The sequence below is a fragment of the Trichechus manatus genome, unplaced genomic scaffold (assembly GCF_000243295.1).
Source record: "Trichechus manatus latirostris isolate Lorelei unplaced genomic scaffold, TriManLat1.0 scaffold00004, whole genome shotgun sequence".
NCBI lineage: Eukaryota > Metazoa > Chordata > Mammalia > Sirenia > Trichechidae > Trichechus > Trichechus manatus.
Window position 1 is genome coordinate 13061633 of NW_004443940.1, and position 19497 is coordinate 13081129.

Consider the following 19497-nt stretch of genomic DNA (forward strand, 5'->3'; position numbering starts at 1 on the left):
AGAACGGTTCCTGGGCTGAAGCAGGCTTCCAGAGAGGTATTAACATATTCAAAGAAAAACTGTGTCTATCAGCAATGCAATCTCCACATAAAACCAACAGAGGCTTACTTTGAAATATTCATCAAAGCTTTGTCCTTAGGAAAGGGTGGCTTGTCCCCACCACCTGAAGGTCCAACCAAACCAAACCCCTGCCACTGAGTCGATTCTAACTCAAAAGGACCCTATAGGACAGAGTAGAACTGCCCCATAGGGTTTCCAAGGAGCAGCTGGTGGATTCGAACTGCTGATCTTCTGGTTAGCAGCCGAGCTCTTAATCTCTGTGCCACCAGGGCTCCACACTGTATAAAATAACCTATATTATTAAGATTAATTTCACCTGTCTCTTTTTACTTTGTTAAAAAATGTCACTACTAGATTAACTCAAACTTGTATTTGTGGCTCTCTTGCTATCTTTCTTGGATAGCTCTGATCTAGACATAGCTCAACTTGTTCAACAGTAATTATTATAGCTAATGTTGACTGAAGGAGCCCTGGTGGTACAATGGTTAAGCGCTTGACTACTAACTGAAAGGTGGGTGGTTTGAACCCACCAACGAGCTGCTCCAGGGGAGAAAAGACTTGGTGATCTGCTCCCATAAATATTACAGCCTAGGAAACCCTACACTCAGAATGGACTCGACTGCACACAACAATGTTGACTGCACACTTATTATGTGTCAAGTACTTTTCTAAATACTTCACATGGTGATCAAGCTAACTCTTTTAAACCTCACATACACAAAAAAAAAAAAACCAGTTTTTTTATTTTAATTGCACTTTACATGAAGGTTTATAGAATAGTTTTTCATTAAACAGTTAGTACACATATTGTTTTATGACAATGGTTAACAACCCCACGACATGTCAACAATGTCCCTTCTCAACCTTGGGTTCTCTATTACCAGCTTTCCTGTCCCCTCCTGTCTTCTAGTCCTTGTCCCTGGACTGTTGTGGCCCATTAGTCTCGTTTTGTTTTATGGAAACCCCACTTCTTTTATCTTTTTAGTGCCTTCATGTCCCATTCGTTAAAAAATAAAATAAAAAAGGAAACATACATAAGCCTATGACAAGACGCTGGAGAAGAAGGGGAAGGAAAAAAAACCTCTGACTACTTAAGGGAAGAGCTTATCCTTGAAAATAATCCACTGAATGGTTCAAAAGAAACACTCAGGGCATCCTCAGTACCTGGCAGAACAACACAGCATTCTAAACAGAAGGAGAAAAATAACTAGCATAGTAACATCAATAAATCCTCTGAGACAAGATTTTGGCTTAAACATTCCTTGCTCAGCGGATCAAGGCTAAGATTAATTTTCTATGATCATCCTCCCCACCCCCACCCCCACCCCCCCATTTAATCAAGTGACAAGAGATTTTAGATTTTTACGCTGTCTTTTCTGTCTTAGACTGAATTCTCAGGTCTTTTCCTCCAAGTCTGTAGCTTGTCATTCATTTATTAAAAACAGTAATAATCAGTCACCTGCTATTTGCCAGGCACTGTTCTGGGCATGGAGCCCCTGGGTGGTGCAAACGATGAACACATTCAGCTGCTAACTGAGAGGCTGGAGGTGCAAGTTCACCCAGAAGTGCCTGGAAAGGAAAACTTGATGATCTACTTCTGAAAAATCAGCCACTGAAAACCTTACGGACCCTGAATCTACTACTCTGAGAAAATCTTCAAACCATGAGCTGAAATTGTTCCCTGAATTTTTTTTTTTTTTACTGTACTTTAGATGAAGGTTTACAGAACAAACTAGCTTCTCATTAATATTGTTTTATGACATTGCTTAATGTGACCCTAATACTCCCCAGCATGTTTTCTCCTTTTCAGAATGGGCAACTGAGAGCTTGGCATAACTAACGCCATGATGAACCTGTAGTAAGTTTTTTTTTTTCTTTTTTCTTTGCCTTCTCTCTTTTTGCATACCTTCGTTAATGGCTTTGTTTTGCGCATACCTTTGTTAATGACTCTGTTTTATGACTTAGGATCCCCCACAGGAAGATTAGAGCCAAATGTCAGAGACGTATATCCGGTTCCCTATCTCTTTAGTACGATAAAGAGTCTCTTGTAATTATCTTGGAGTGAATAACAACACTTCTAACCCTTGTAAAAATCATATACAAGCTCTGATGTAAAAATGCTTTTTGGGACTCCCAAAGGACAGTCTGTGTTGCTGTCGGTCCCCAGTGGTGTACACTTCCTAAATTAAAACTTGCTTTCTTTTTCTGAAAAAAAAAGAGATTTTAGATTTTTAAAACACGTGTATTTAAAAGGGCTTATCAAATCATATGTAAACATAATTCTTTCCACTACTTGTTGGTTTCAGCTAACTTGTTTTTTCATAAAAATAAAACCCTTCAGCAGGAATCCTTTTAATGTAAATGCAGAGGCTATCTGCAGAGACCATAAGAAATGTAATACGTGTACTAACTCCTCAAGAAACCACAGAAAAGATACAACAGAAAGTACTGATTAGCCTTTTTAAAAGAACCTTTATTTATTTGTGAATTTTGCAGATAATAAATGTACATGGCAAAAAATTTATCATTTGGTTTTTATTTCCGTTTCAGCAACCTCAGGATTTGATGGTGGCAACGAGGAAGTACAGCTCCTGGACAGCGAATGCCAGTTTTATTTGTCACTATTAACCTTCTCCTTCCCTCCAGCTGTTATTACTTAAGCTGCCTGCATGATATGACAACTTGTTTCCCAAACCCGGCTGAATGTGGGTGGAGGTGGAATTTTCTATTGTAATGCTCAAAATTATGGATCTTGCCACTGCCTACACATGGAAAAGATCAACTTTCATAGAATTTTAAAGACTGCAAGGCCTTTAGCAAGCATCAATTTTCACACTTTCCTTTTATTTTGTAAATTATTAAATCGACTTAAAACACTGAAAAAGACATTTTAAAACAATGTAAACTTACTGTCTACTTTCATTTGTTTGTTCCAGACTTTTAGCACAGTTGTAATCAGAGTATGCATATAACTTTGTGTTCTACTCTTTCCACATAATTTTCCATATTGTACACAGTCATACGTATCATTTTACTGAATTTATACTCCTCGATCATATTGACACATCATAATTTACTGAGTTTCCCTAGCACTGGTTGTTCACGTTTTTTATACCATGACTAAAATCTTTGTAATTAGCTTTGTGGATATCTTTTTCTTCATCTTTTTGACCTATTACTTATGCTATCTGATAATTATGAATACTTCCAGTTGTCCTCCAAATTTACAAGGCTATCCAAAGCCCAGCCAGCCTTAGGCCTCTCTACCTGCCTTCCTTCCTCCCTCCCTTTCACTCTCCTTTTCTTTCTTCCTTCCAATTTATTATTCAGATGTAAAATTCCACCTTATAATTGTTTTTAACTTTTTTTTTTCAAAATTAGTAGCAGGAATATTAAATCTTTCCTTCTTTCTTTTTTTCTCCACTTGTATCCTTCTTTGAAAATTGTTTGTATTTTTTGCCTGTTTTTAGGATCTTGCAGCCCTGGTGGCGCAGTGGTTAAGAACTCAGATGCTAACCAAAAAGGTTGGCAGTTCGAATCCACCAGGCTCTCCTTGGAAACCCTATGGGGCAGGCCTACTCTGTCATGTAGGGTTGCTATGAGATAGAATCGACTCCACGGCAACAGGTTTCACTTTTTGTTTTTTTTCAGGATCTTGGTACTTTACATAGATATATACACATAATATATGCACACAGACACACACACACATATATATACGTGGGCTTCATATGTGTGTGTGTATATACGCATATATACACATATATACAGATGTATATGTATAGATGTAGGGACGCTGTGAGTCAGAATCGACTCCATGGCAATGGGTACACACACACACACACACACACACACACACACACACACACACACACACATATATACATGGACTTCATATGTGTGTGTGTATATACGCATATATACACATATATATAGATGTATATGTATATATGTAGGGACGCTATGAGTCGGAATCGACTCTATGACAATGGGTATATATATATATATACACACACACACATATATATTACAAAATTTAATACTTTATATCTAAAATTTATTATAACTGTTTTCCAATTTAACATTCTCCCTTTAATTTTGTTTGGTCAAAATTTGGAAGGCAAGTTTTAAATCGTACCTAGCCATCTTTTCCTTTATTTTACTCTTATTCCTTCAAGTTAGAAAAGTCTCTCTTTTTGGTGAAATGTTGATAGATGCTGAGCTGGGTGATGAGTAGGTACATGGGGGTTCATTTTGTTATTCTCTCACTTAGGTGTATATTAGAAGATGTCCATAATAAATACTTTTTAAAAAAGCACCTATTCCCCATTGCTAGAATGACTACTTATTTTATTTCTACTAGTTTTTCTCCCACCCCTTTCATTTTACAGTTGAGGAACCTCTTGCCCATGAAGTTAAAATAACTTGCTTATTACATTATTACTCATCTTGTTTCCCCCCCGCTAAACTTAACCACAACCTCTTCTTTTTCAGGCAGGCAACAAGGCCCAAAGGAAGGCTCTTTGGAAAGGGCTTGAATTCACTGAAGAAAGCTGGACTGGTAAACCCCAAGTGACTGGTGCTTTATTCCGACCAACTTATACCAATCTCCCAATAAAATACTATAAGACCAATGGTGTGTCAGTAAACTTAACAGCCTGTTCTCCAATTTCTTTCATGTACATACTTCTACTATGACTGATTTCAAGTAAACAGTGTCATATAACTGAACCTGGAGTCGGGAACAGATGAGTAGTAGGAGCCCCTGGGTAGTGCAAACAGTTAACACACTCTGCTGCTAACCAAAAGGTTGGCGGTTCAAGTTCAGAACAGGTGTCTCAAAAGAAAGGCTGAAAAATCAGCTACTGAAAACCCTACAGAGCGCAGTTCTACTGTGACTCACATGGGGTCGCCATGAGTCAGAATCGACGGGACAGCATCTGGTAGTCTTAGCACTCCACTATGTAACAAGTCCACCACAAAGATATAATAAACATAATTAACATCAAGAGCATAGATAATAGTAAAAGGTAGCAAAATAATTAGGAAGTAATTAATTGTTCTTAAGATAATTTATTTATAAGTACTTACACTTAATATCTACCACCTGTCTGTCAGGAGTCCTAGTGGTGAAGTGGTTAAGACCTCACGCTGCTAACCAAAAGGTCGGCAGGTCAAATCCATCAGGCGCTCCTTGGAAACCCTATGGGGCAGTTCTACTCTGTCCTATAGGATCGCTATGAGTTGGAATTGACTCAGCGGCAACAGGTTTGGATTGGGTATGAGGGCTAGTTTATTCTGGCATAATATAGGAATAGTAATGGCTACTGTAAAGGATTTCTGCGAAGATTAACGTCGAGAGCCACTCTCACTACACAGTTCTTCCCGGTTAAGACCTCCTTTCCGTTTGATTTCGAAAGGATCCTAACTAATACAGACTGTAAAATATCTGGGAAAAGTTCTCAAACTTTGCTGTTGTCATTAGTCGGTGTAGAGTTGGCTCAGAACTCCAACTTACGAAGACCTTAAGTACAACAGAACTAAACGCTGCCCAGTCCTGTGTCATCTTCTTGACGGTGAGTGTGTCTGAGTCCATTATGGTGTATTGTGTAGTGCCTTCCAACTTAAAGGGCCCATCTTTCAGCACTATGTTGAACAGTATCCTGTTGTGAACCACAGGGTTTTCATTGGCTGGTTTCTGGAAGTAGATTGTCAGGCCTTTCTTCCTTGTCTGTCTGAGTATGGAAGCTCTGCTGAAACCTGTCCAACATGGGTGGCCCTGCTGCTATTTGTAATACAGGTGGCATAGCTTTCAGCATCATAGCAACAGGAAGCCACCACAGTATGAGAAATGGACAGACGAGTGGTGGTCTCAAACTTATGTGTGCAAAACAAATCACCTGGGGAATATTTAGAAACAGAGATTTTTGGGACCCTGGACTCTAGAACTTGAGTCAGTAGGTCTTGGATGGGACCCAGGGACCATCAGTATCATTAAGCATCCCTTTTTATTCTCATCACACCTTAGTCCAGGCTCTGCTTCTCATGCAGGTGGTCTTCAGACCCCAGTTCTAAAAAATGCTGCTGCTGCTGCTGCTGTGTGTGTGTGTGTGTGTGTGTGCACGCGCGCGCACGCGTGCATGCACACAGGGAGCATTTATAGACCTTATTTAAATATTTATTTTGCCCCTATCATGTACTAGGCATAGTGGGAGGCACAAAGATGGAGGAGACATGATCTGGCTCTTAAGGAGCATGTAACCTAGTAGGAGAAACAAAACAGGTATACACCCAATCCAATGACAAGGCAGCATGTGGTAAGTATTATCACAGCTGCAGGGCGAAGGCAGACAGCAGACTAAGTCCCCTGGGAGATTCAAGGAGCTGCGCTTTGACTTAGGCTTTGAATGACAGGTGGGATTTCAATAGGGAGTTTTTCAGGCAGAGAGAACAGAACAAATAAAGCTTTCGCTATGCTTATGAATGGTCAGACTTATCTGGAAAAGTCCTTTGTTTGGAGTTAGGCTGGAGTTTAAGGACATCATGAAGGCAGCAGTGGGAGACAAAAGCTGGAAAGGGAATTTTCACAAAATGGGTCATTTTGTGGCAGGAGAGGCTTGGGGGCTGGACTAAATTTCCAGGCTATGGGGAGGTGTATGCTCATTCAGGAAACCTTTAGTGAGCACCCACTATGTGCTCGGCACTGTGCTAGGCCAGAGGATGTGGCTGCGTGGTCCCTACCTTCAGAGGAGCTCAACGCTGAATAGCATCAGACACAATACAGTGGGAACATTCCTGTGATGGCGGAAGCACAGAGTCAGGAGCACTTAACCGAAAAAACCAAACCCACTGCCATCGAGTTGATTCCGACTCACAGTGACCCTACAGGACAGAGTAGAACTGCCCCGTGGGGCTTCCAAGGAGCAGCTGGTGGATTCGAACTGCCAACCTTTTGGTTAGGAGCCAAGCTCTTAACCACTGAGCCACCAGGGCTCCCAGGAACACTTAGGAGGGGCCCTAATCCAGTGGGTAAGGGAAGGGGACTATGTCCAAGCTGAAGCTAGAAGGTCCCTTCAAGAGTTGGCCAGGTTTAGGGCAGGGAAGCAGGGAGTCTTGTTTCTCCAAGGCTGAATCTCTGCCTGGCACCCAGTTCTCATCCATTTTATTCAAAAACATTTATTAAGTAACCGTGTCATACACTGAGGCAGACGCCAAAGAAAACAGGGATTTACAATCCAGGGCAGCAATTCTTAACATGGGATTCTTGTATCTGCTAGGACATGTTCCCCAGTACTGACAGGCCTACATAACAGCCTTCATTCCTGACGGCACTCCAGGGACAACTCTGCCCTCTGCGACTAGCCCTGCTCCTCCAGTGTGCCATGGGCTTGCTTTCTCATCCCCCTGCCTGTGATAAGCCCTTCTCCTACCTACCCTCAGTGTAAAGGTGTCCCCTCCAGGAAGCCTTCTCTGGCCATCCAGAAAGGAGTTAGGTGCCCCTCCTCTGCTATTCCATGGCAGTATGTGCGTAATGTTATCAAATCACCTATCATAATGTCCCGTGATTTTTGATTTGTCGATCTTGGGATCTATGTGTTTCATCCTTGAATTCCTAGTGCCTGTCACATTGTACAACTAAATGAACCTTTGTCCATTTGGCAAGGACCACTGACATCACAGCCGCTGACAACACTATGGAGCACAGTTCCACTCTGAAACACATGAAGCGGCCATGAGTCAGAATTGATTCAACAGCAACTGGTTTGAGTTTTGTTGTTGTTGTTGACTGACATCCTACCTAGCCGGCAGTGCAGTGGTTAAGACCTCGGCTGCTAACCAAGAGGTGAGCAGTCTGAATCCACCAGCTGTGCCTTGGAAATCCTATGGGGCAGTTCTACTCTGTCCTATACAGTCACTAACAGTTGGAACTGACTCGACCTCAACGGCTTTGGGTTTTTTGGTTTACCAAGCTCCAGAAGACCCTCCCACCAAGACGCTGAGCTCCTCCCCTTCCTTTAGATGCCGCTCTGAGTCTCGCTCCCACAGGACTGGGCTACCAGTATCACGATGCAGCACACTGTCTTGGCTTAATCTCCGTTTCCCATGCCTCACCAATCAGCTGGGACCTCCTGAACACCTAGAATGACCCAGGTCAACATCAAGTTCATCTTGGACAAGTGGTTTGGATATAGACTGTACCTCGTCCTCTCTGAAAGAGTCCAGCCCCACGGTCAGCTTAATTTCCCAGTACTGCCTGTTGTGGCTGATTCCCTACTTTTAACCCATTATACAGTATAACAAGAAGCCCTGGTGGTGCAATGGTTAAGCGCTCGGATGCTAACTGAAAAGTACTGGTTCGAACATACCCAGCGTCTCCACAGGAGGGAGATCTGGCGATCTGTTTCCATAAAGATTACAGCCAAGAAAACCCTGTGGGGCAGTTCTACTCTGTCACATGGGTCGCTTTGAGTCAGAATCAACTCAATGGTACCCAACAACAACATATAACAGAGTGGTACAACATGAAATACAGAATCAGACTGCCAAGTTCAAATCCTGACTCTGCCACTTGCTGGTATGCAACCTTAAGCAAATTACCTAACCCCTTTGTACCTCAGTTTCCTTATTTACACAATGGAGATGATAATAATAACACCCACTCATACGGGTGAAAATAACATGCCAGGCACTTGGCATGGCCAGGCTCAGGATTTTTTAATATCTGCAACACGGAGGTTCTAGCACGCAGAGAGGCACAGCCCTTATAAACTAAGCCACGGTCGGGCTGATGAGCCGGATCCAGGCCCCTCAGTGTCCATGACCTGCTATCACGGCTAGGACCTTGTCAGACAAAGGGCCTTACCCCAGCAAGTCTATCTAGTTGACAGGTTCCGACTTATCCTATCTACCTCCAATCTCTGCTTCTGTAGCCAAATTAACACTGGAACCAATCAGACCATTTAAAAACAGAGCTTTCCCCACCATCCAACTCAAGGCTCCTTACGTTCTTTTGGAGCCCTGATGGCACAATGGTGAAGAGCTCAGGTGCTAACCAAAAGGATGGCAGTTTGAATCCACCAGCCACTCCTTGGAAACCCTATGGGTCAGCTCTACTGTGTCCTATAGGGTTGCTGTGAGTCAGAATCGACTTGATGGCAACGGATTTGGTTTTCTGATTGGGTTACTTTCTTTCTGAAGCAGGCTGAGGTATCCTACACGAGCACATCACCCAACTGAAATGGGTGGCACCAATGGGCAGTTGCTATTTCATCTCATTGGAAACGGAAGCAAAACTACACCTGTTACCTCTTTGTATGTAAATAAGAAAGTATACGATTCTATGCTAATTTTAAGGTTGGAATCTTTGATAATTATACATTCCTCATTTCTGTCTTATTTTCTCTCTTCACAAACAATGTAAACTTTCTATTTTAAAAAATTAATAGATAATACACAAACATGATAAAAAAATTCAAATAGTACAAAAACATATATAGTGATAACTGTAAGACCTTCACCCCACACCCCCAAAGGCAACCACTGCTATAATTTTCCTGTGTATCCTTCCAGAAGTATTTCATGTATAAATAAGCATATGAGGTATACATAGTCCCCATCATTTTTATATACATAAATGGTAGCATACCATGAAAAGCTGCACTTTGCTTTTTTTAGAAAATAATTTACCTTAGATATGATCCAATATCAGTTCCTATGTATTTACATCACTTTTTAACAGCTGCATAATACTGCATTTCATGGATGAATCAACTGGACAGCAATGGGTTACTGATACATATTTAGGTTGTTTCCAATCTTTTGCTACTATAAACAAGGCTGTAATGTATATATCCTTGTAAACATCTACATCCATGTCTAAGTATATCTATAGGATAAATGCCTAGAACTGAAATTGCTGAAGTAAAGGTAAATGCATTTTCTAAAACAGTTGATCAGCACTGCCAAATTTCAGGGTAATTCTTAACATGATGTCTATGTGCCTTCTAGGTATCTATAACTGAGTTTTGGGGGTATCTGTGAACCCCTTGAAACTATATGAAAACATTACATGTGTGTTGTTTATTTATTTATTTTTGAGAGAAGATCCATAGCTTTAATCAAATTCTCAAAAGGGTCTGTGACATCCTGACAGGGAACACAACAGAGAGTCCCTGACGGAGCAGGAGAAAAGTGGGGAGCAGAACTCAAATTCTAGTAAAAAGACCAAACTTAATGGTCTGACTGAGACTGGAGGAACCCCAGAAGACATGGCCCCCAGACTCTCTGTTAACCTAGAACTAAAACCATTCCTGAAGCCAACTCTTCTGACAAAAATTAGACTGGACTATAAGACATAAAATGATACTCGTGAAGAGTGTGCTTCTTAGTTCAAGCAGATACACGGGACTAAATGGGCAGCTCCCATCTGGAGGTGAGACGAGAAGGCAGAAAGGGATAGAAGCTGGATGAATGGACATGGGAAATCCGGAGTAGAAAGGAGGAGTGTGCTGTCACATTACAGGGATAGCAACTAGGGTCACATAACAATGTGTATATAAATTTTTGTACGAGAAACTAACTTGAGCTGTAAATTTTCACCTAAAGCACAATTAAAAAAAAAAAAAAGGGTCTGCAATTGTAACAAGGGTGAGGATCACTGAGTCAACAGTATCAAAAAGCAGCAATAACAGAAGTTGAAGCTAAGCAGGTCCCAGAAAACACCTCCCTGGAGATGAGGAAGAGGAAATATGCTGAGGGCTGAATATACCACAAGGCGTGTATCTATAAAGGACCTCCTTCAGGGGAGATGGTTCAATTACAAAAAATTCAGGAGAATTCATTCCCAAGTAAACACAGGGTCCTTCTAAGTTAGCTTCTGGTAATAATTTATTACCTTTCCAGCGAGGTGAGTGACCTCACTCAGAGGAATGAAGACACAGCGACTGGGCAAGAGGCCTATCTGATGACTTGACAAAGGCCCACTCAGGGCGCCTCCCGCTCGGTTCCACGTCAGGCCGCTCATGCTCTGTGTTGTCTCTAGGCCTTAACGATTCTGGGGGGAAATGGAAGTCGTTGCTGTAATTTATCCCTGCTGCTGACTGTTGATATAACATTCACTATGGTTTTTGTGTCAAGCCCTCTGGACCAAGAAGCAGTGTGGTAATTCACTGCTCTCAAACAACTTGAAACATTAAAAAGAATTCTTCAGACGTGGTGTTTCAGGTTCCCATAGCAAAAGCTCTCAGTCCAGTTCAAACAAACACTAACAAGTGACTCCCAATAAAACCAACAGCAGGCCTTAGATAGAAATCCTAAATCCCTAAGGAAATTAATCTTAATGTAGTAATCCATTTGTTTCAACGAAGTTAAAAAAAAAAAAAAAAAAAAACCTTTAGCAGGGCTCCATATTGGTCTACAGATGTTAAGCACTGTAAGATTATGAGGCGAGTTGGGAGGCAAAAAAAAAAAACCCTGTTGTTAATCATAGCACAAAGGAGATGTGACAAGTATAGTAAGAAGGTATCTCTGAGAATGGAGAAGGTTTTAGCATTTACTACATTACCTAGAGTTTGTAGCATATGTCAGGCCTACGTTCTCTTAGGAAGGTCTGTATATTTTTGTTAATACTGTACTTTATTCAATTTATCAAGCATGCACATATTCATGTAAGTATTTCTAAAGCAGTTTCTCAAAGTGAGGTCCTAGAAGCACCTGAATTACAACCATCAGGGAGCCAGCTAAATATGCATGTTCCTGGGCCCCACCCCGGTCATACAATATCAGAATTTGAGGGTGGGGGGTGAGGCAAAAATGTGCATGTTGGACATGCAGGGGAGATTCTGATGCACCCTGAAGTTTGGAGCTATGGCCTTAGATAGAAGTTATCTCAGTATAACCTTCCACCTGTCACAGCTGGCCTCTGTCTAGACACCTCTGGTGAGAGAGCTTCTTGAAGACTCCAAAGCCACCCAATCTATGGGTTTCAAAAGCCACTTCCTTAAATTCAACCAGAACTCACAGTCCAAAAAACTCCTACCCGATGTGTCTAGCTCTGCCCACAGAAGCCACACAGAGAGAATTTATTCCTTTGTCCACATGACAAGCTCCTCCAGAATCCAGGGTCGCTGTGAGTCGGAATCAACTTGATGGCAATGGGTACCATGTGTCACCACACCCACTGCAGTATTCTCTTTCCCATCTAAATAGCTCCAGTTCTTTCAACCATATCTCACATGTCACTGTTTTATCTACCTGCTTAGGCTGAGGCTTGATAAGAAGAAAGTTGGAGGGGAAAAGAAAAACATTTGATCAAGATTTAGTTAATAAGCTGGTAAGCACAAATCTAAATTCCAAGGTCCAAGCACTGATGAAGGTCAAACAGAGCAGAGAGGATAAAAGAACAGGCTTTAGCATCAAGCATTTGGATTTGAGCCTCAGTTTATACATGGTCTGACCTTGACAAAGGACCACAACTTGGGGCCTTGCGTTTCTCATCTGCAAAACTAGGGTCATGATGCTGCCTCAGGTCGAAGTGAAGACTATATGAGGACGGCTGTTATTAGAAGTTGCTTCAGGGAGGACATTGCAGTGCTTATCAAACTGATGTACACAAGTAGCCCTAACTGCAGTGAAGACAGACCCTCGAGGGCTAGGTGTGAGCCAAATTGCTGCCAAAAGACTGAGCAAAAATTCTTTGCAGTGTGTTTCATATTAAAAATGTACACAAAGTTTGGATTCTGCTCCAAAACATATCTGATTGTTTTAATACAAAAACACTGTTATCCTCAACTATTTGGGTAAAACTGACACCCAAGGAAAATGCCCCCTTGTTTCAGGTACTCCCTGGTACACTGCCTACCATCCCCAGGGCCTGCCACTCACTTCGATCTCTGTTGGAGAACAGGCTTAGTCTACAAGCTCATTAGATGAGCAAGATCGGGAAAACGAATGAGTGGCTGGACGTAAGTAAGGGAACTAGCTACACAACCTGAGTCTGGGGATGACCAGGCGGCTCCCCCTTTAAACGCTGAGGCCGGTGTGGCCCACTGTGTCTGCGCATGTTACTCTGTAAATTGCTTTCAGAGAAAAATTATCCCTAACCAAATGCAACAATGTTTAGGAGGGAAAAATCATAGATGCCCGTGATCCAGTAAGGGTGTGTGTATCCCCAAATCAATACAAATCTGACCTGAGCTGGATGCAGGGGATCTGGCCTTGGCCAGACAGGGCTCTGGAAAGTAAGCAGGTCTTGGGTGGGCTCTTCCTTCCTGTCCCCTTCCTCTCCTGTTTTTCACCTCTCTGTTGTCGGAGGACTCCCTGGCAACGATTAAGAGCTAGGGCTTGGCTGTCAATAGAGTAACTTGCCATGTAAGGGCAAGTGGGGGTCCTGGAATTGATGGCCGCTGGAATGGATAATTTGGAGGAGGAGACCCTATCCATCCTTCCCACTGTCAGCTCCAGGGGGCAAATGTCCTTTCAGTTCTCCACTTTTCATAAAAGGTGTAGGTTACTCAGAACTCACAATGTTCAAAACAACTCACAGGAGACTTGCATCAACTTGGGCGACACTTAAAGCCAGACAGACTGTTGAAAAGCAACAGCCTCTTTGGCTCCAAAGTCTCTAGCTGGTCAGAGCCATGACGAAAGAGCTAGGGTCAAGGGCCTCACAACAATAAGAGATTCTCACGTGCCAGGCACTGTGTTAGAGGCATCAGATATACGAGAAGAGACAGGGGAAAGAAACGAGGAGAAAGGGGTAGAGTTTTTTTAAAAGGAGGAAAGAAAGAATCCAAAAGTAAAACTCAGATGTTAGCCTGCAGCAGATAAAGAGAATACTAATGCAATCCTTTCTTTTTAATGTCCAAGTCCAGCAGAGTGTGGTACACGTGCATAAATAACTGCTGTGGTCCCCGACTGGGCATATAAAGTGCTCTCGACATCTTTTTAGATAGTACCTGTAGGGTAAGGGCCGTGTTTGTCCCCCTCTTGCTCACTAGGAGCGAGTTGCAGGCCCGCTGTGGGCACCCCGACCCGGCCCGCAAGTCCACGGGGCGATCGGGCCGCGTGGGGCACCCCCTCCTGGGCGCGGCGCGGGGCTGGGCATGTCCGCGAGGCGCTCCCGGGCCGCAGCACCCTCTCTCCCAGCCGAGGATACCCCCACCCCCGGCCGGCTGCCCCTTACCGCTCGGTGCCGAACCGGGTTGCGCTCGTCCTCGGAGGCCGCGGAGATCACACCCTCGTCGGGGCGGGGCAGTGGGTCTTATCCCAGCAGGACCCGCCCCACTACGGGGTGGAGACTGAGCCCGAATTCCTGGTTGTCGCTCTGCCCACGGGACCGGAAAATCGCCCCTGGGGCAATGCGCTCCCGGCGCGGGGGGAGCGCGGCCTGGCTGGACCCGCGGGTGTCCCCGCCCCGACGGCGGCCACTCCCGCTGTGCGGGCTCCTCGCCTCGCACCCCTTGCCGGGCTGCTCAGCCCTCTTCCCTACGCAGAGTCGAGGAAGTTTGACTTTAGGGTGTCCGGTGCCTGGGCACCCCACACCCTCCACGGTACGCCCACGCGCGGCCTCCCCTACCCTTCGCGATCGGCCGCGCCCAGCTCAGCGCCGGGGGCCGGCGTCTCGCGGCGAATCAAAGCTTCCTTCTTGGGAAACGGCGGTGTCTCTCTCACTGGCCAGCTCAGGTCGAGCTGTTGGCCGGAGAAGGAGAAAGTGAAATCACAATAGCACATTTCATTTTCCTCTTTCACATTAAAACATAGATTCCAAAAAGTTGCCAGCAGTTTCACATCTCCCTGGAGGAAAACAGTTTCCTTTCCTTATGTGCCCAGCAGGCGGAGGAAATCTTTGGGAATAAGAGGAGCAAACCCAGATCTTCTTTTTCTCTTCACCTATCAACTGTTACTATATAGCAATTGTCGGGAGTCCCTGGCGGCGCAAACGGTTAAGCACCGGACTACTAGCCTAGTCGAAAGGTTGGCGGTTAGAACCCACCCAGAGGCGCCTAGGAAGGACAGGCTTCTGAAAGTGTTCTGCTTCTGAAAGGTCACAGTCTTGAAAACGCTATGGAGCAGTTCTCCTCTGCACACATGGTCATGAGGCCCGATGACTCAGCGACTAACAACACTGGTGGGTAGTTCCCACTTTCTCCGTTGGTGCGGCACTCGCCCCTTGTAATATGCAATACAGTTTGTGTGTTAGTATCTGCTTCCTTTACCGGACACAAGCTCCTTGGGGGTATGGACTGGGTCTGGGTCACTTTTGCACCTGCGCCCAGTACAGTTGCCAGCGCATAGTAGGTGCTCGGCGAAAGCTTGCAAAAGGAATCCATTGCGTCTACAGGCAAATTCAAATTTTATTTAACAAAGGGTAGGTAGCTTTTGAGAGTGTGTTTGCTATCCAACAGACCAAATTCGAAGTGGCTATTTGGCACCCTTAAAACCTGAGCAATAAATTAAATTATTTCGTTAAGATGTGGCCAGAGTAAGTGGTTTAGCATGGTTAGAAACATGGGTTTTAGCATCAGACCGATTTGCAGTCAAGACCTTTTAAATGTTTCAACCTGGGCAAATAATTTAAAAATTTCTGAGCTTCAGTTTATGAACTAACTTTGAAGAAACAAAATTAAAAGGGTAAGCCATAGAATAAAATGAAATAAGGATAATTCATTTCCTCAGAGAGATGGGAAACTTGCATCCCTTAAAAGTAACAAATATGCTAAAAAAAAAAAAAAAGTTAGGGAACACAGCAGAGGCTGTTGGCACCCGGCTGAGAGTGCCTTTACTAGGCAGGTGCACCCCGTCTCCCCAGCTTAGTCCCTTCTCCTGAGAAAGGCCCTCAGATGAGGTTGGGGAGACCATAGCCAGAGGTTAACGTTTACAGAGTACAAACAAACAAACAAAAATACTAGTTGCCATTGAGTCAATTCCAATTCATGATGACCCCATGTATGTCTGAGTAGAACTGTGCTCCATAGGGTTTTCAGTAGCTGATTTTTCAGAGGTAGATTACCCGGCCTTTCTTCTGAGGCACCTCTTACACCTTTGGGAGGATTCACACCATCAACCTTTTGGTTAGTCGCTGAGCACTTAAAAATAACCAGGAATAAGTTTGTAGGTCCTTCATACTTCAGAGCTCCCAGGGGATCTGGCTGAGGCTAAAGTTCAGCAGAAACCACATCTTTGCTCAGCTTCTTCCTCTGCCCACTCTTACTTCCTTCATTTACTTCACAGGTTTCTCCTGAGAAAACTCCCTCACTGAGGCACTTGCTCAGGCTCCTGCTTCTAGGGAACATGATCTAAAGATTTTAAAAATTAATATAACTGTTGAAATTAAAGACTCAAAGGAGCCTTTAAATTAAAGATAGCAGAATGAACCTATGAATTCGCCTCAGTTCCCTCTAGAAATCCCATTAAATTAATCGTAGATTTTTTAAAAATCTTGCAAGGACAAGGGAAAAAGAGAGGAGAAAATAACAGAATGTTGGAAACTGGAAAGCAGATGGACAGGTGATAACCGACTAGAAGACCTGAGAAAGCTAGCTGACTCCTAAGCCAAGAGTAGCGAAAGCAGAGAAGCAGCATAATTCGTGCTGTAGAACTCCCCAAGACACACAGGAATTGGCTGTACCAGGGCTTCTGAAAATGGGTTTACAGGTAAGATTAAGAACAGGAGAATTTGTTGTAAGTCTGTAAAAGAAACAATCAGGTCCCTAGATCCGCTCCCCAATACTGCATAGCTGCCACTGCCCCCTCCCACTCCAGCAGAAGATGGAGGTGTATTCTCTGGACAGGATACAGAGATCTCTGGAATGGGGGTCACCAGGTGTAGTCAAGGCAGTCTGGCTTTCTAAGACTGCCTAGCAAATTACCCCAAAACTCAATGACTTAAAACAGCACCCATTGTATTATATCTCACTATTTTGGGGCAGGGCTCAGCTAGGCAATTCTTCTCTCTCGTGTGGTATTCGGCTGGCACATGGGCTAATCTAGAGGTTTCCCTCTGGGACCATGGCAGGGATGGCTGGGAGGCTGGTTTCAGCTGGCACAGTACTGTCAACCAGAGCGCCTGTATGCGCCCTTTCTGTCACGGCAGTCTTGGAGTAGGTAGTCAAACTTCCTACAGGGAGGCTCAAACTCCCAGAAAGAAGATTCCAAGAGGCCCGGGCAGAAGCTACCAGGCTTCTTATGATCTAGGTCTAGAAGGCCCTGAACATTACTTCTGCCACATTCTATAAGTCATGCAAGTTACTAAGACCGGCCTAGAGTCTAGGGAAGGGGAATTAGGTGCCATCCCTGCATGGGAGGTGTAGCAAATAATTTGTCTACAATCTACCACACAAGGCTGGGGGAACTGTCCTGGAGCTGAAGAGCTATAGGAAACTCAATATGAATTTTGAACTGTTCAGTATTCTTCCTCTGCTTGGCTCCCAGAACACTGGTAGCCAGGATTACACTTGCTCGGATGGCGAGTTTGGAATACTCTTTTCCGGGGAATCTAATAGGAAAGATCTAAAGATGTTGCCATCAGTTACTCACCAAAAGAGCCCAGCCAGAACACCTCTTTAGTGAATTCACAGTTGTCAAGCCCTACCCACTTGCAAACCCACACAGAGCTTCCAGCCAGAATTTTAGATTTCATTCTTAGAATTGCCAGACAAAATACAGGATGCTCAGTTAAATTTGAATTTCGGATAAACAGCGAATTATTTTTTTTACTAAAGTATGACATGCTTACGTACTAGAAGTATGTCCAAAATATTGCATGGGACATACCTATACTAAAAACATTATTTATCATTTATTGAAATTCAAATTTAAGTGGATATCCCGTTTTTCTTTGTTTTGTTTTGCTAAATCTGGCAACTGTACTCATTCTTAAATAAGAGCAAAACAGCCAAAGGTCATTGCATTTTAGGGGGAGGGTCTGACATGAAAAATAGAGCCCAAAACATACAACCAGGAAAAAGGAAACTTGGGAAGAAACAATCTATACGGAAAGAAGAAAACACCGCAAGATCTGTTATTGCTCTCTTCTGAGAAATGAGGTGTTATGGCCATAAAAAGAGAATAAAAAACCATTGCTGTTGAGTAATTCTGACTCGTAGCGCCCCTATAGGACAGAGCAGAACTGTCCCAAAGGGTTTCCAAGGAGCAGCTGGTGGATTCAAACTGCTGACCTTTTGGTTAGCAGCAGAGCTCTTAACCGCTGTGCCACCAGGGCCCCTAAAAATAGAATAAGATACTATTAAAAAAAAGAGCTCTTTTAAGTTAAAAATACGATAGCAAAAACAAAAAACTCAGTAAAGCGGTAGGAAGATAAAATTGAGGAACTATCCCAGGAAGTATAACAAAAAGGGAAAGAGGTAAGAAAGGATGAGACAATTACCAAGCTAACTCAGGAGGTCTGGGAAACACAGGGGAAAAAATCCATTAAATAATTCAATTATATTCGTTTAGAACTAAAGGACATGCATTTCCAGACTGAAAGTGCTCGCTGAGCCCAGCACAATGGACAAAAACAGAACCACGCCAGGGCACATCATGGTAAAATTTCAGAAGACTGAGGACAAAGAGAAGATCCCACATACATCCAGAGAGAAAAACGAGGTTTCATACAAAGGATCAAGAATTAAAATGGCATCAGAAATGAAGTCCTGTTACATGCTACAACATGGATAAAACTTGAAAATATTATGCTGAGTGAAATAAGTCAGTTACAAAGGGACAAATATTGTATAATTTCACTTATATGAAATATCTAGGCTAGGTAAGCATATAGAGACCAAAGTTTATTAGTGGTTACCAGGGGCAGATAGGAGAGAGGGGAAAAGGGGGGGACTCACTGCTTACGGTACCTTGAGCTTTTGCTAAGGGTGATAGAAAATTTGGAAATGGATAATGCTAATGGTTGAACAACATGATAAACATAACTAATGTCACTGAATTGTACATGTGAAAAATGTTTAAAAGGTTAAGTGATTTGTTACATATATATTTGCCACAATTAAAAAAAAAAAGAATGACATCAGATTTCTTAACAGCAACAATTGAAAATAGCGCCTTTACGGTTCTGAAGGGAAATTATTTCCAACATAGATTCCCACACTCATCCAAACCATCAGTCAAGTGTGGGAGTAAAATAAAGTTATCTTCTGACATGCAAGATTTCAAACAACTTATCTCTCTGTACCGTTTCTTAAGAAGCTTTCAAATGATGTGCTCCACCAAAACAAGGAAGCAAACCCAGAAGGTTAAAAAAAAAAAAAAAAGTGAATACCAGAATGGACAGCTGAAAATCGCATAGTGGGGAAGGATGGTTAGTTGACACTATCCCATTGCCGTTGGGTCAGTTCTGACTCATGGTGACCCTACAAGACAGAGTAGAACTGCCCCATTCACAGGCTGTAATCTTTATGGAAGCAGATCGCCACATCTTTC

At 43.1% G+C, this 19497-nt stretch overlaps 1 protein-coding gene across 1 annotated transcript in view; it reads right to left on the reverse strand.

Moving 5' to 3' along the window:
• Nucleotides 1-14350, reverse strand: part of ANXA4 (annexin A4) — a 62231-nt gene extending 47881 nt beyond the window's left edge. The window contains exon 1 of the mRNA XM_004369377.2: nt 14243-14350. The gene's annotated coding sequence lies outside the window, so the exon portion shown is untranslated. The remainder of the gene's footprint in view (nt 1-14242) is intronic.
• Between the last annotated feature and the right edge of the window lie 5147 nt (nt 14351-19497).